General features: G+C 42.8%; 1 protein-coding gene across 7 annotated transcripts in view; it reads right to left on the reverse strand.

Moving 5' to 3' along the window:
• Nucleotides 1-18,099, reverse strand: part of RAD51B (RAD51 paralog B) — a 407,540-nt gene that overhangs the window by 139,941 nt on the left and 249,500 nt on the right. The gene's annotated exons all lie outside the window — the stretch shown is intronic.

The following is an 18,099-nucleotide window of genomic DNA, read 5'->3' on the forward strand; positions in this document are numbered from 1 at the left end:
AAACACTGTCATGAAAGCAGCAAGTTTTGCTTGTCTTACTGGCATCCTATTAAGCTTAATCGTTCCTGCTGGTTCAGGCAGTTGCACTCAGATAGAGACAATTTTGAGCACAACTGCAACTGTCACTGTGTAACACAATTTTAATTGCCATTAGCCATTCCACACATACGCCCCCTCAGCTTCTCCAAGAACTCCACCCGTTGTCTTCCTCCAGCCCCTGGAAGCAGCGTGGTCCACCACCACACCAGGGATGGTAATGTGCCATGGAAGCACCCGGATGTCCTTTTTTGCAAAAGGAGTAGTGACTGAGTCAAGCTTTATTCAAGGGTCTTTTCCTTGGAGTATGAACATATGAACTGGAATTTCCTTGAGGTGTACAGCACATAAACACTAATCTAACGGTCCCCATGTGGGCCCTGCAGAAGATACTGACAGCAGAGACTGTGCTGCTGCTCTGCCTCCGGCACAGGGCTGCTGAACAGAGCTGAAACATGTTTCTCCGCTCATTTCTTCAACAGCTAGGGAAGGCTGGGAACTGGAAACCAGCCCTTTCAGTGGCAGCTGTGCATCCTGCAAGAGTCCTCCTGCCCTCCCGGCCCCTAAGGACTCGGTCTGGGCAGGTGGTGCCCCCTCAGCCCGTGCTGACCCTCTGCGGGGATCTGCTCCACGCAGAGCAGCACTGCAGGGCCCGAGCAGTAACTGCTCAGGACACGAAGCAGGGATGCCGGCTTCCTTTCCTTCAATGCACCGATTTCACCTCACCAGTCCGTGAGCCCTGCCTAGCAGCCTGCTGTGGAAACGTCACACACCTCGGCGCCTCAGTGTCCAAAACCCTGACAGATACTGCACCCTCTCAGCCCAAGACAGGCAGCCCCTCTGTCAGACACATCTAAATGCAGATTTCTTAGAACCACAGACAGTAGCAATCTTATATTTAGAGGTGTGGGGCACAACAGGTCCTGCCGATTTCAAATGGAGTAAAAAAACCCCATTATTTCCAAAGGTCATGCCCTAGTTCTGCCAAACATTCAAGCACTCTTTAAGGGTCACTGCATATGAATTTCGGTTGGCGGTGCCTAACGACCAGCAGGGAAACAGTGAGCAGGTTTTATAAAAGCCAAGAGAGACTACAGAAAAACGAGGAAGTTCACGCTCACCAAAACAGCTCACATTTCACTGAAAAGTCAGGACAGTATTGAATAGCTTCATCGATATACAGGACTGGGACATTGATTCCTAAGTTGAAGATTAACAATATCAAGCACTAGAATTTTGAGCTCTGCGGTGTCCTTATGTAACCAGATGACTTGGCAGCAAATTCTGCTGCAGAATAAAGGCTCGTGTGGCTTTCCTGTAGCACCTTAAATGCTAAAGGCGTCTGTTTAGTAGGTAGGTTTCATTTGTAGTTGTAAGTAGTCTGCAGGCAGGACCACGCTTAGATGGCTTGCAGCTTCTCCTCATCTGATTCTGATACAGGCTAAAGAAACAAAATCCTCATATCTGGTTCTTCAAACACAACCATTATGATGCACAGCTACCTGACATTTTTACGGTTTTTGGAATTTAAACCAAACGTAGTCTCCCTTCTTCTTCTTCAGACAGTAAAAGATTAAGACAGGCACATAAAGACCACAAATACAGCCGAAGAACATCAGACCAGTCTAAATGTCAATGTTTTCCTTTCACTCATACGAAGCTGGCAAAACCACCTCAGGATGCAATACAACCTTTCTGAACTACTCCAAATAGGAAAACTGCTGTGGTAGCACTTTCCCCTCTTCCATGTTAATTACCATTCTCTCTGGAACTAACTTCTGGAGAAAGGAGGGGCACGTCACATCCCATGTCCGTGACACACCTTGACAAACCTGAATTCCCTTGCCCATAATTATCCCCAGAGCCAGCACTTCCCACAGATGTGGCAGAAGGGGGACTCTGCCAGGAGGAAGGCAGAGTAGCTCCTGGTGCTTCGCACACCCCCTCAGCTCTGAGAACATGAGCAAGAGGATGGGGTGGAAAAACTGCAAACGCTCAACTACAGTCTCCCACAACAGCTGGATGTTTAACTGGAAAGGCCCAAAGTAAAACAGTTATAAATCTGACATCTAAGGTCACATTTTTGGCATTCTGTGCAGTACTATGCACATAAAGGCTAACCTATATATGCTCTAGACACAGTTGTACGTGCAAATGGATAGACATTCAAACAGCCCTATGTACATTCTGTTACTGCATTTTTACACAGTTACAATATGTGCATAACTAAGTATAGCAATGAAAAAATATAATAAATCACACCCTTTCAGTAGCACATCATGTGGCTCCTCCGAAAAGCTGCTGCTGCACTGTTACATCTGAGGCTCAGAATTAGCTTCTCTTTTAGTGAAACAGGAACAGCTCAGAATATTTAAAGGTATTGCTTTAGTTTGAAAGTTTGCTTACTGATGTACTGGCTCTGGCTGAGCCCCACAGCAGCCCTCCCAGTGCTGTGCTTGTACTGGCAGCCAGAAGGGTGCTGCTAACACACCAGCGTTTGGCTGCTGCTGAGCAGCGCTCGCACAGCACCAAGGCTGGCTCTCCAACATCCCCCCATCACCAGCAGGCTGGGGGTGGGCAGGGTCTTGGGAGGGGACAGAGCCAGGACAGCTGACCCAAACAGACCAATGGGATATTCCATACCATATGTTGTCTGCTCAGATATAAAAGCTAAGAGAAAGGAGGAGGAAGGGGGCGGCACTCGTTATTTACAACACTTGTCTTCCAGAGCAACTGCTACACGTACTGAAGCCCTGCTTCCCGGGAAGTGGCCGAACATCGCCTGCTGATGGGAAGTAGAGCATAACATCTTTTGTTTCCCTTTGCTTCTGCGTGTGCGACTTTTGCTATTGCTATTGCTTCATTAAACTGCCTTTATCTTGACCCACAAGTGGTTTTTTTCATCTTATTTTCTCCCCTTACCCTGTTCTGCTGAGGAGGCGAGTGACAGAGCGGCTTGGTGGGCACCTGGCATCCAGCCAAGGTCAATCCACCCCAAATGAGAAGTATAACCTTTGAAGTATGATTGCATATTTCACAACCAGATAAGAGTACACAGAATTCTTTTTTTATAACACCAAACTCTTTTAAAAAAAAGTACATACATATTTAGATTTGTGTTTCAACCGAAGAGAAAGAACTGTAAAAGGTCATTGCAAGCCATCCTTTGGTTGGAATAGCCAACACAGAGTAGTTTTTTATGTATACACAAGGAACTTGTAAAACATAGAAAGAAATAAATATCAAAAAAAGAAAATGATGTTTTGGAGGCCAAGAAGTGGAAGTATAAACCAGGGATCACCAAAATCAAGGTGAAGTTGACCCTGGAAAGATTATAACAATATCAAAAAGGAAATAAAAATTGGAATTATAATGAAATGACATTGGGATAATGATTAAATATATTCTAGATAAGAGTGAAAAAATAATTGTTTTCAACACACAGAATGATGCTGAATAAAAGGAAAAGGCAAATAATGGGAATTATCTATATCATATAGATACAGAAATAACAACTGAGTGGAAAGAAAACTCCAGGAGCCTAGCACGGTCAGTAGAAAATAGATATTCTCTTTCATTAAAACACTGTAAGAATTCAGCATGTGAATTTAGGTCTGATAGCTAGTGTTTGTCATACATCTGTGAAATTGAAGATGATGCAATGTAACTGAGAAGTAGCAAACATAGTCCTCAAAGGGAAGAGAAAGAAGTAAACTGGTGAGTTGAGGCCTGTAATCTGATTTCAGTATCACACAGGACTTTAGAAGAAATTTTGAAGGGAAGAGTAACTAAAGACTTGGAAAATGGGATAAAACAAAACATGGATGTCATACCAGACATAGCTGACACCATCTTTTGAATTTATTAGAAATCTGAAATACATTTGACCTCATCTATTTGGATCTCTGTAAAGCTTTTAACAGTGCTAAATTGGGAACTGATAACAAAACAAGGATAAGCACAGAAGCTGTACAACAAAAGGGGAAACGGTCAGTTATTGAAAAGAAAACACTTCCCAGCTATATTAGTACCTCACAAGATTACTGACCCACAGGGTTATGTAGCCAGGCCAACGGCAGACCCAATTGTACAGTGCATCACTACATACATCTGGAAAAACCAGGGATACACTGATGTGTACAAGCCACTAGCAAGCTTTAATCTGGAATACCATGTTCTGTACAGGTCACTCATGAACTCAAACTGCAAGAGACGGGCTGTATGCTAGTGAGGAGAATGGAGTGCTCATCTGAGAGGCCGCTAGAGAAAATTAACTCAATAAAGCTGGCAAAAAGGAAGGCTGACTGTTGTCTATGTATGTAGGTGAATGGGGAGAGGGGAAATAAAGAGAATGGAGCCGGAAGGAAGAGAAGAGCTTCTCCAACTGACAACACTGGCACAAGAACAAACATGCAGCCATGAAGGCATTTTGGCTGGAAATTGTAAAGTTTATAACCATCAGTAAACTGAGATTGTGGAAAAGCCTTCAACTTAAACAGGCACGGCTGAAAAAACCCAAATCTTTGCTTTTAGGATTCAGATTAAAATATTTATGAAAGGGATACAAAGCAGTGTCTGGGATGTACTCCATGACCTAAGAAGTCTCTTCAAGTCCTGTGGGCTTCCTGAGAAACATCAAAGCCCTGCCAACTCATCTTTCATGCTGACAGAACTGACAGAGTTGGAACAATACATACTAACAATGTCCCTTGAAGGTCCATATGCAACTAAGGATCTTTGTGGTCAATAAACCAATAAAAAGTAGCTGGGTTTCAAATACAGAATTTATAATTTAAAGTCTTCTCATCTCTGTCTTCTGGTGAGCATCTGCTCCTCTCCCTATGATTCCAAGAAGCCACCTGAGGATGTGGAGAACACAAGGGGTCTTCCAGGATAACTCAGAAGCAGACAGTTCAGGCAGAACAGGCATTTCTAAAACACACATATATTTCAATAAATGTCTTGTTCAAATTCTATGCCAGTCCTGGCCAAAAACTGGAGAGAGTACAGAAAGGTTTATTTTTATCTGAACCTGGATCTGAAACAGAATTCTTTATTAACAAGCTGAAACAGAAACCTCTTTCCACAATCTCAATTTCCCAAACTTAAGATTAAGAACCTAAATTTTCAGCCCAACATAAAAAATTTCCTTGGTTCCTCTTTCGCTTCAGGAAAAGAAAGGAAAATACAACTCTACTTATGTTCTTGATGTATGTAAAGAAATCTATTGCTTTGTTTCCTTACCAGATAAGTGAAAGACACACCTTTTATGATGAGCACTATTTAATCAAGGAATCAAAGATGAGATCTGGGCCCCATCAGAATTTTTTTCCTATTGGCACTTCAGTGCAGTCAAAGTTGCACCAAAAGGGGTACACATTTTGAGATTAGTAAATAGCAATAGTAAGTAATAGTCTAAAGATGTTAACAGGCATTTAGATTACGAAAATGACTTTTTAAATGGTGAAATGAATAGAAAATAGACATAGAAAACTGATGAAAGAGTACTGAGTCTTTCTAATTTATCCTATCCATGGTGCTTCTGGAATCTTCATGTGCTATCCATGAGCTTCTGGAATGGACTATAAAATCCAGATGCAGCTATTCTTACTCTTCTGTCGTACTAAATTATGCATGAGAAAGATGGATGAAAGAAGTAAAAATCAAAACTATTTTAAGTTTTTCAAAATCTTAACTTTACAAAATGGTCAAATCTTAAGTTTCCTTTCTTTTCTTTCTAGCATCACATTTCCCTGTCAGGAGGTTTGTAATAACTATTTATTATTTGAACACAATGTAGAATAAACATAAAACAACTGAAAAATTATTTCTACCATGAGGCACATTAAGAACACAAAAGTACTATGGAAGAGGAAATACATCACCTTGATGAAAAGTGAATAGAAACTGGATAGATGCCATTAGATTAGATAAAGGAAGATAAATGGGAGACAGGCAGAACAGTCGAGAAACAAAAGGCTTAGTGAGCACTGATGATGACAGCAGAAAAACTGAACATTAAAGTTTGTTTTTTTTAAGTAGGGAAAGCATTTTTATCAATACAGTTTATTGTTTATAAGCTTTATGGAAGAGGTGAATCGCAGAAATTCATTGCAGAAGCCCAGCAGAAAATACTTATTATTGGGGCAACATCCCCCATAAACAGCAAGGAAAGTGATGAATTGGAAAATGTATTGGATGGACTTGCAGCAGTAGTCTGATAACCAGAAATCACGTCCTGCCAAAAAAAATAAAGAAGGGGACAGTCTTATATCAAACTAGTTATCAAAATGCCAGGATGATAAACTCCTAAATAGTGAAATAATAAGATGATTTTGACTGAGCTATAAGCTCTCTCATGGTAAAAAAAGATATGATTGCATAATGGCAAATTAATTATTTTAACAAAAGAAATGGACTAAGATGTTTCAATGAAATATTTGAGAAAATCAGCTGTATTAACATTTAATACATTATTTCTGTTTAGACCTGAAAGACATCCAGTTTCTTCTCCATTTTTTTACTGAGACTGTTACAAGAAACCGGTTCTTAGCAATGACTGAGGAACATGAGCGAAACCATTTGAAGCCTCTTTTAGTATGTCAGTTTCTCCTTATTAGTGAACAGTCTTCTCTTTTATTCTCTTTTTATTAAAGCCCTGGAGGGAAGAGGAGCCCAAGAAAGCTGGTTAATATCCAAGGGTCACCTCCTTCAAGCTCAGGAGTGATGCGTCCCAAAAAAGAAGTCAGGCAAAAATGCCACGAGGCCTGCATGGATGAACAAGGAGCTCCTGGGCAAACTCATACACAAAAAAAGAAGCCTACAGAGGGTGGAAGCAAGGACAGGTAGCCCGGGAGGAATACAGAGAAACTGTCAGAGCAGCTAGAGATCAGATTAGAAATGCTAAAGCCCCGATAGAATTAAATCTGATTAGGGACATCAAGGGCAACACAAAAAGCTTCTATAGGTACATCAGTGATAAAAGGAAGACTAGGGAAAACATGGAACCCCCTCCAGAAGGATACGGGAGACTTGGTTACCAGGGACATGGAGAAGGTTGAGGTACTCAATGACTTTTTTCCCCTCAGTCTTCACCTTCACTTCATCTTCTCAGGTTCGAGAACATCTAAGGAATCTAAAGGTGCACAAGTCCATGAAACCCAATGAGATTCATCCATGGGTCCTGAGGACACTGGCAGATGAAATGGCTAAGCTGCTATCCATTGTATTTGAGATGTCGTGGCAGTCCAGTTAGAGTTCTCACTGACTGGAAAAGGGGAAACATAACCCCCATTTTTAAAAAAAGGAAATAAGGAGGTCCCAGGAAACTACAAGATTGTCATTCTCACCTTTAAGCTCAGAAAGATCATGGAGCAGATCCTCTGGGAAATTATGCTGAGGCACATGGAAAATAAGGAGGATATTGGTGACAGACACCATGGCTTCACTAGCGTGAATCGTGCCTGACAAATCTGGTGGCCTTCAACAATGGGGTTACAGCACTGGTGGATAAGGGAAGAGCAACCAACGTCATCTACCTGGACTTGTGCAAAAGCATTTGACATTGTCCCACACAACACCCTTGTCCCTAAACTGGAGAGACATGGATTTTATGAATGGACAACTCACTGGATAAGAAATTGGCTGGATGGTTGCACTCAAACAGATCATTGCGGTCAGTGGCTCAATGTCCCAGTGGAGGCCAGTGACGAGTGGCACTCCGCAGGTGTTAGTAGTGGGTGGGACCAGCACTGTTTAATATTTTTGTTGGTAACATGGACAGTGGAATTGAGTGCACCTTCAGCAAATTTGCTGTGTGGTGCAGTCAACATGCTGGAAGGAAGGGATGCCATCCACAGGGACCTCAACAGGCTTGACAGTTGGGCCTGTGCAAACCTCATGAAGTTCAACAAGGCCAAGTGCAAGGTTCTACACGTGGGTCAGGGCAATCCCAAGCACAAATACAGGCTGGACAAAGAATGGGCTGAGAGCAGCCCTGATGAGAAAGACTCGGGGGTGTTGGTAGACAAGAAGCTCAACATGTCCTGGCAATGTGCGCTTGCAGCCCAGAAAGCCAACAGTATCCTGGGCTACATCAAAAGAGGCGTGACCAGCAGGTCAAGGGAGGTGATTCTCTCCCTCTGCTTGGCTCTTGTGAGACCCTGTCTGGAGTACTGTGTCCAGCTCTGGGGCCCCGAACATAAAAAGGACACGGACCTGTTGCTGCAAGTCCAGAGGAGGGCCACAAAGATGATCAGAGGGCTCGAGCACCTCTCCTGTGTGCTGAGAGAGCTGGGGTAGTTGAGCCTGGAGAAGAGAAGGCTCTGGGGAGACCTTGGAGCAGCCACCTGGTACCTAAAGAGGGCCTACAAGAAAGCTGGGGAGGGACTTTCAAAAGGGCCTGTGGTGATAGGATAGGGGGGAATGGCTTTAAGATGAAAGAGGGAAGATTTAGATCAGATATAAGGAAGAAAGTCTTCTCTGTCAGAGTGGTGAGGCACTGGAACAGGCTGCCCAGAGAAGCTGTGGATGCCCCATCCCTGGCAGTGTTCAAGGCCAAGGCTGGATGGGGCTTTGAGCAACCTGGTCTAGAGGAGGATGTTCCTGCCCACGGCAGGGCGGTTGGAATTAGATCTTTAAGGTCCCTTCCAAACCAAACCATTCCATGATTCGATGATTCTATTTTGTTCTGTGTTAAACTTTTCCTTAGATTTCCTTTTCTGCTAGATTTACCTTATCTCATCTTTCATACTGACAAAACGCACATACGTGCACTAAGGACCGAATGAATAACAAAACCACATTTACAGCCAACACATATTTTAGAATTCAGACGCACTGACCAAATACGTGAGATCTGTGAAAGCAGTCTGGCACTCGCTATGCTTTCTGACCTTACTGAAACGACACTAGCTTGCTGGGATTTTTGGCTAATTCACATTGTTTTCCTGTTGCAGTATACAATCATTGTTAATAGTTCATTTCAGGAGAACTCTTCAGTGACACCATATTTACTTGGAAGGACATGGCTGAGAATTAAAAAGGAAACCTACACCACTGACAGTGTCATTCAACAGGGAAAAGACTATCTCTCAAGGTTCAGTTAGACTCATGTACTAATAAGATCAGTGCTAAGCTAAACAAATCTTTCCCCTAATTGTGCCAAATTGTTTGAGTGGACAATCTTCATGCCAGAATTTCCCTTCTTATTGTAGATTAGAAGGGTTGTTTTTTCAGCTGCAACAGAGCCCAGGAAAAAGCCAGTAAGGAAAACAACGAAGTTGATTTTGCATCAGATATCCCAGCAGACCTCATAACTGTTTTTTCTGCCCTGCCTTCTGGTTCTTCATGGGCCCTATGTGCAGGAATTTGATATATTCCAGAAACCGAAGTGGCAGTCCTTATTCTGTAGATCATTTACTTCTGAGCAATAGCTGCAACCCAGTTCCCAGGGCCAGCTCTCTTTCCCAATCCCACAGGTCATGCTGCCTCCAGCCCACTGGAAAGGTGCCTGAGGAGAGAACCAAGAGTTCCCTAACAGGCACTAATGCCACAGTGGAATCAAGGTTTCACACAGCAGTATACCAGTTGTTCCCTGCTCCCTCTTCACACTGAAGCATCCTCCAGGGCAATGGGATGGCTTTTCACAAGGCAGGAGAAAAAATGGTTGTGCTTTCTGCCAAGTCACACCAAACACTAGCGGTCATCAGCGCTTGGAGCTCTCTGAGGCTTCAGTCTCACAATGGGTTCTGATTTACCTTGGGAGATAACTGCTCCTTGTTGCAGAAACAAAAAGTGAGCCTAGTACATTTCCAGCATTCTGGTGAAAAAAAATGTAGTTCAGGTATCCTGCAATCATTTTCTAAGCTTGCAGGACATACCTATAAACAATTTACTGATCTCCCACCGCACATGATTCTTGGGATAACAACATTTTGCTTGTATATGGTGCTTAATCTGGAGATTTTAAAAAGGCTTTACAAGAATGGGGAAAAAATAACCCCATTATGCATTTGGGTAAATAAAATTTCAGAAATTCAATAAATTCCTAAAGATTGTATAGCTGATATTGGTATCAAAATCTGAATAATACATTATCAAACCACATTGCCTTCACAAGCAAATCACTGCAGAATTTGTTTGACTTTATCAGGGACCTGTGTTTTCTTACGGAAATTATCATCCCCTGCTTTGTATCTTCCTTCAAATCCCACTGCAAGGAAAACCTTTCTATGCACAGATTTTCCCCTTTCAAGCAGAAGAAAGCTCCGCCACCCGAGCAGTGCTGTCTGCACCTGTATGCTTGTCATAGAACACACACGTCATGCAACATAGAAAAGGCTACAGGCTGGGCAGGCTGGGCAATGATTGGGAATAAAGAAGAAAAACAGACAGGTTGAGGGAAAAGAGGCATGTGCAGTCATTCTTCAGCCTTCCTGATCATCTAGACCCCACACATATATTCTGATAAACCCAAACTTGTTGGATTGACACAAGGGAAATTTAAGATGCCTTGAGCACAAGAGAAAACAATGAGAGGTGGGGCTACAGACATACCCCAGTGCTGGAGTCCCTACCACTTTCGCACATGTAAAAAAACCCCAAAACAAAACAAAAAACCAAAATCACAGTTTGGATCAAAATTATTTCTTAGGAAACTGTAATTTCATTTTTGCCATGCACAGCTCCTGAGAGATGTGGTTCCCTGAAGTCCAGTTGTTTGAAAAGGATTTCATCAAGGCCAGGTTAACAGGCCACAACTCAATAAAACTCTTTACAGAGCAGTTTAAATGGACTGTATCTCTCCTTCCTCCACAACAAAATCCTGTCCAGAGGAAACTGTTCAGGAATTAGTTTCCTTTCAACTACTTTATAGAAAAGCAACTATGGCAGCTAGAGACACTTTATGGAAGGCACTCCATAAATCCAAACCAATTAGTGCAGAAAAGTAGGCAAGCAGCATTCGTGTGTACATCCTAAAAACATCCATTAGCACACATCTGGAAACAATAGCAAAATGAACAGATTCAAAAGGCTGCTGACCATCCTGGTGTTGTCTCATCCCCCAAATGCAGCAGCACATCTGTTTATTTCCTTTTAGTGCAATGCATACAAATTCCACATATTAAAAAAAACTTTGCTAAGACTGCAAAGCCAAAAAGTCCCTGTTTCTCATCTTAAGAAAAAGTGACGGAGGGAGGAACGCAGATGCATTTAAGAGAGTTTTGCAGGGGAAACAGCAACAGTGGACACTGATAGGGGTAAAAAAAATAATGAAGGGAAAACCTTCAAAAGCTCAAGGGAAAACATGAGATAGATTCAGCATGGGATAAAGAATTCAAAGAGATCTCAATACTGAAATATCAGCATGACACTTATATTAACAAGTGTAAATTGATATCAAAGAGATCAAACCTTCTCAGCTGAATTCTGACAGATTACCTTTGATTTTAGAAGTCAGCACTAGTGGGAAGCATAGATTCTGAAATATTTAAAATAAATCTCCAGAAAACACGACCCTATGTGATATCAGCCAAATTTCAGATTAACTACTTCTTTCCTTTTTGTTTTATCCTAGCAGTAATTTTTAGGGAAAGGTCCTATGCTCTTTTGGGCAAGCCTAGGCAGATCACTCACCTTTCCTCACTGTGCTCCTCTGACCTCAGAAGTGGTTAATTAATATTGGCTTTGCATCATTGTATTTCTGATATGAAATTGTTTAAGTTGCTTACATCTCTAAGCTCTGACTTATATTTATGCTAAGCATATGCTCCTACTTTACTAATTTAACTACCAATAATTTTATTATTTATGCTACAGGTTCCTTACAGGTCTTGCCCATGGTGACACAGAAATGAGTGATAACTTGAGAATAAAAGTAAGGAAATACGGTTGCTGATTACTTACCCAGTGTCAAGACTACAAGTGCAAGTGAGATAAAAGCATTTTATACTACTTTTGACTTGCCTTTTCTGAATCAGCTATTTCATCCTAGGCAGGTCTAGTGTGGTGGTGTTCTGGCCATACCCTTTATTATCATAAAAGGCTGTAAGAGCAGTCAGTGACTGCACTAGCTTTGTGCATCCACAAATTATTCCCCTAGAAGAAGCCAACTGAGTTGCTTAGGTAGCAGAGAGGTAGACAGATGGTTGAAAAGCTGATCTAAAGGGACAATATGCAAGGCAGCTGAGAGAAGTTGAGATTCTGCTTTGCAACACCAGACACAACAGGACATTCAAGAGGCAGTACCAGTGTCTGAGCTCCAAACTCTCAATGTCTTAACGATGCCAGTAGATACTCACAATGGCTATGGACAAAATGGGACTTTTTACAACAGGAAAAAAGAAAGCCCTCAGACCAGTTTGTTAGTGCAGTTCTTCCTATAGTAATGAATAACAGTCACAGGCAATGACTCCAATAAAAATAAACCATCATTGCATGCACATGTGGCTAGGCTTACTCCCAGAGGAGACATTCAATACTTGCAAAGGAAAGAAATGGAAGGAAAACAAACAAAAGGAGGAGATAGAAATGAAAACCAAGACTCTTTTAAGAATAGAGAAACAGAGGAGTGGACAACTCCAGGAAAGAGGACACCCTCCAAATGTCAAGCCCTGCTATACCTGGCTGGCTTCAGATCTTGTTCTGAAGAGCAATACATATATAAAGGACTTTTTCATAATGCATAATGCCAGGATCTGGGAATCAGGATTCATGAGTTAGGAAGAAAACTTTGCCACTGGTTTATTGAGCAATTACATGAAAATCATGTAGCATTCCCTTGTTTCAGTCCAAAATTAGGCATTGAGATAGACATCTGTAGCAACTTCACTATAATAATTTTCTGCTACGTAGGCATAGCTCCAGAGATACCCTGCTTTCCCCTGCCCAGGGAGTATAGCAGAAGGATCAATAAGCAACAGCTCTGCTATCTGGTTTGTCAAATACTCAGTGGGCTCAATTCCTTCCCCTCTCATAAAAGCAGAACAGGGTCACGTGTTTTGTCTGTGCCTACCCAGGCAGTTACTAGCAACAGATGACCAGTCTGCAATTTGTTTCAGCCATTGCGGTGTGCCAAACACTGGATTTCAAGTGAGAGAGATCAGCATGTAATATGCACTGCCATTTGGACATGGGTTTAGCTTCAGGCACTATAATGAGGAGCTCTGAATATCCTTGGACTGAGTAAACATAACTTCAGTGGAAGGAAACCATCAAAACCTCAAATGAGCATCAAAGACAATCAGACAACAAAAGCAAAACTTTCCAAGGTGAACTGCCCTGATGTGCTCCAGAGCAAAGACTGTCCTGAATGCAATAGGCCAAATCTAACAAAATGCTGCTTTGGCTTAGCTGCCCTCTCCCACACTGTAAACACACCCCTGATCCCTCTAACCCAGAGTGCCTTTTCCTGCCTGGGTATGTAACTTAACAATAACTTCAGTAGCAGGGAACTGTGTTGCCCAGGCAAGCATTGCGTGACTTCAAGTTTTAACCAGAAAAGAAAATGCAATCCCAGATGTTTATCCAAACTGTGTCTGAACTGCTGCAACCTGGACACGGAAGTGCACAAAACCAGGCTGCCTCCAGTATACTTCCACTTAAGCCAGACTTCTGGTGCAAGTTCCCCAGCATGAAATATGGAGTATGCAGGGCCAGTCAGCCCTCTTCTGCTCATGTAACACCAGATTCTGTGAAATTCCTCTTCCCAGAAGCACTTCTGTCTCACTGCCATGTGCCTTATTCCCTGGTTTGTAAAATGAATTTTGTTGTCTTTTCTGTTTCTGAGTCTCTCCTAATTTTCCCAGTGGAGAGTCCTATAGAGGCCAGGAAACTTCACAAGAGCTTGGCTATGATGATTTCCTATGCTATAATACTTTCGAGGCCCAAAGCCCTGGTAATTGTCCAATGTGAAGGGTAATTCAGGAGAAAATGCTTGTAGTTTTTACTAAGCAGGAAAGTGGACAGCCAGCCAGCATGTCCTGGCTACCACTATGAAACAGTACTGAGAAAAGGATCTGAGGATGATGCTGTGGCTGGATAAAGTAGCCGGGTAGCATAAACACAGCCTCCTAGGAGAATTCTCCTATGTGGCAGCTTGTGGTCACTCATCAGACTTATAGCACACTGGTAGTGAGAAGAACAGAAAATAAAGTTCATGTAGCTTTTCAGAGCCTTCCATACTGTTCCATTTGCTTTTGGTTCTGGAAATAAGAAAAACGCTGAAGGATACAATTCTTATTTATGACACATATTGGAACACTGCCTCATCCCTGGGATCATGCATCCTGAACTGGGAAGGACTTCCTAAGGGAGTACCAGTACAATAGCACCAGAGCAGTTCTTCTCAGAACACATGGCTGCTTCCACCCAGTCTGCCAGACTTGCCTGGAAGAGACGGCACCAGCGGGGAGGACAGCATAGAAGCTCAGCAGCTGCGCACTTTCTCCTGCACAGAACCACACACTCAGATATGCCATTGGCTCCTCCGCCCACGGCTGCAGAGGTAGGGATCAAAACAGCATCCATCCCTCATCACTGGATGGAGTAAATCAGTTCAGTGTAATTCAACAGCACAACATAAGGAATATACATTCTTCAGTATGTAATTAGCGTATGCATTGCCATCATGATTTATTACTTCTATTATTCTTCAGATCTCTACGAACCTTCTTCATAAGTTTTAGCAACATACTTATCTTCAACAGATATAAAAGTATGCACTAAAAATTCAGCCCTGATGCCTATTTCTAATATGTCTCAAACCTTTATTTAGCCAATCCTCATTCCTTCTTTCACTTTCTTTTGGCTTTCCAGATGATGAAAAAGCTCAACATTATTGTTTATAAATTGAAATAAAATTAATCCATTGTAAAAGAGCACCACCAGTGTGTTCTCCCCATCCTGCATTCACTGGGTTTGGACATCACAAAAAACAACAGTGTCCTTCATACTTCCTTGATGTAAAGGCATAAGCCTAAATTCCCAGACCTGGGTCAAAAAGATTGGGATTCAACCAGGTCCTAGACTACAGCATAAATATTTTTTATCCACACTAGTGGCTGCAAAATGCCTTTGACATGAAACAAACAAAAATCCCTTCCAACTTTTTTGCGTGTTCACTTTGTTCTGTTCCTAAAAGTAAAGTCCCTGGAGACAAACTAACACAACACTGCTAAATTCATATGCAAGAGACAGCAATATTATCTTACGTAAGCCCTCAGCAAAGTGTATTTTAGAGTCCACTGGTCATCACATAACAAGGACAAGAAAAAAATTAGCTAAGAGATCTGTGAGTTAATACATACAGATGCAATGCATGTGCTTTTGGAGTACTGTCATGCTTTACGGGTGTTGAGAAAAGGTGACAGATTTAATTCAAATTTAATTTCAAGCTTTCTACAAGACTCTAGCAAGAACATTATTGGGAGAGATTTTACAAGGAAGTAGAAAACATACTCAAAGAAAGCTTAACAGCCTTATAAATATCAACCTGTATTGCTGAATGTACAACTGTTGAATAACAAAGTCCTAGAAAAATCTTTCCGTAACAACCATGAAATGTTTCAGGAGACTTTGTTCACATTTCTAGAGAGTAGCGGATCCCCACCAGTCCCCACCAGGTAAAGGGAAACATCCTTATTCCAATGCATGGCATAGATGCACTATAGGCTGGGCAGCCCTTTAGGACCTGAAACATTGCTTTATAACCTGTCAGATCAGAAATTTTTGATGACAACATGTCCCACATAACAATCAGCAGTTAATAAACGTTTTCATGTTGGAGAAGAGGGGAGAGTGGTGGATGCTGTCTACCTTGACTTCAGCAAGGCTTCTGACACCATGTCCCATAACATCCTCTTAGGCAAGCTCAGGAATCGTGGGTTAGGTGAGTGGTCAGTGAGGTGGATTGAGAACTGGCCGGATGACAGAGCTCAGAAGGTTGTCGTCCATGGCACAGACTCTAGCTGGAGGCCTGTAGCTAGTGGTGTTCCCCTAGGGTCAGTGCTGGGTCCAGTCCTGTTCAACTCACTCATCAGTGACTGGGCATGTGAAGGCACGGAGTCTACCCTCAGCCAGTTTGCTGATGGCACCAACCCGGGAGGAGCGGCCGATACCCCAGCAGGCTGCGCTGCCAGCCAGCCAGAGCTGGGCAGGCTGGAGAGCTGGGCAGAGAGGGACCTCACCAAGTTCAGCGAAGGCCAGTGCAGGGTCCTGCACCTGGGGAGGAACAACCCCCCACACCAGTACAGGCTGGGGGTGACCTGCTGGGAGGCAGCTCTGCGGAGAAGGACCTGGGAGTTCGGGTGGGCAGCAAGATGCCCACGAGCCAGCAGTGTGCCCTGTGGCCAAGATGGCCAGTGGGACCCTGGGGGGCATTAGGGGCAGCGTGGCCAGCAGGTTGAGGGAGGTGATCCTGCCCCGCTGCTCTGCCCTGGGGAGGCCACATCTGGAGTGCTGGGCCCAGTGCTGGGCTCCCAGTTCAACAGAAACAGGGAGCTACTGGGGATGGTCCAGCAGCGGGCTATGAAGATGATGAGGGGAGTGAAGCATCTCCCTGATGAGGGAAGGCTGAGGGAGCTGGGCCTGTGTGGCCTGGAGAAGGCTGAGAAGGGATCTTACCAATGGCTACAAATATCTTGAGGGCAAGTGTCAAGAGGACGGGGCCAGGCTCTTTTCGGTGGCACCCAGCAACAGGACAAGGGGCAACGGGCACAAACGGCAACACAAGAAGTTCCACCTAAATATGACGAAAAACTTCTTTACTTTGAGGGTGACAGAGCACTGGGACAGGCTGCCCAGAGAGGCTGTGGGGTCTCCTGCTCTGGAGACATTCAGAACCCGCCTGGACACAATCCTGTGCAACCTGCTCTAGGTGAACCTGCTTTAGCAGGGTCCAGAAGTCACTTCCGACCCTGACCATTCTGTGATTCTGTGAGAAGAAGCAGAAGCAAAGATCAGACATAACGGTAACTGTTTTCACAAAATTACTGGGAGTAACATTTACAGCTCTTAGATATTTTCTTGCATGGGCATTATGCTTAAGAAATTCATATTGGTTTGTGTTTATCAGGGATATTAACTACATGTGAACTTTTGAAAAGTTACTTCTATTATGTTCAAAGGACAAAAACATAGCCCTAGCAAAGAAAATGCACAACTGTAGAAAAAAAAAGATGGAAAAAATCTCTTAACCTCTTCTTTCCTGCAACAGCACCCCAATGGTAACCATTTCTTACAGGGAAATTGTTTAGCTTTTTTTTTCTGTATTTAATACCGATTATTTTAGATGAGTAAGAAACTCCTTGGGGTTGTTTTTTTTTGTGTGTGTGCTAAATTACATTTTCATTTTCTATTTTTAACCTGCTCAGTTATTTCAAATGGAGACTGAGACAGCCATTATAAGATCACAAGTGAGAAGTAAGACAAAATGTATAAGAAAGGAGAAAAAAAGTAGTTTCCTCTTGGTTTTGATATTGATGTACCACGTCCAGCTGGAAACATCAACACAACTTAAGAGGGGATTAGGTGATTTTCTATCTGTAGCTTGAGATGACTATGGGTACAGAGTTTTTTATTATTATTAGATAGATAAATAAATAGTGATAAGAAGAAAAAGAACTTCACTTGACATACAATGAAGAGCAAACACACAGTTTGGACCAGAAACATCAATTTGCTGCACTGCTGGCTCAGGATTGATAAGGCTTTATTGGCTCAGACTCCAAGCCAAACCTCCTGGATCACTCTCAGCTCTGTACATGGCCAGCTCAGGTGTCTTTGCAACCTAAACTCCACAGCTTCTAGTTCAGTGCTGTGGAGCATGTAAACACCCTGAACTGCAGAGACATCTGCACAGCCAAATTAAGTCAAATAGCAGAAAAAGTCAAGGTTGATTGTTCACTCAGGACTAGTGCAAGAACTTCTGCCAGAGGCTCAGGGCTTACTTGTAGGAAATGACTGATAAGGGAGACCATGAACCACCACTGTGACACAAATGTGAAAGGGCCTTACAAACCCAAGATAAATCAAATGAGCTCTTTCCAGTGGTGAACCTCAATA

This window comes from Falco rusticolus, chromosome 7 (genome assembly GCF_015220075.1).
Source record: "Falco rusticolus isolate bFalRus1 chromosome 7, bFalRus1.pri, whole genome shotgun sequence".
Lineage (NCBI taxonomy): Eukaryota > Metazoa > Chordata > Aves > Falconiformes > Falconidae > Falco > Falco rusticolus.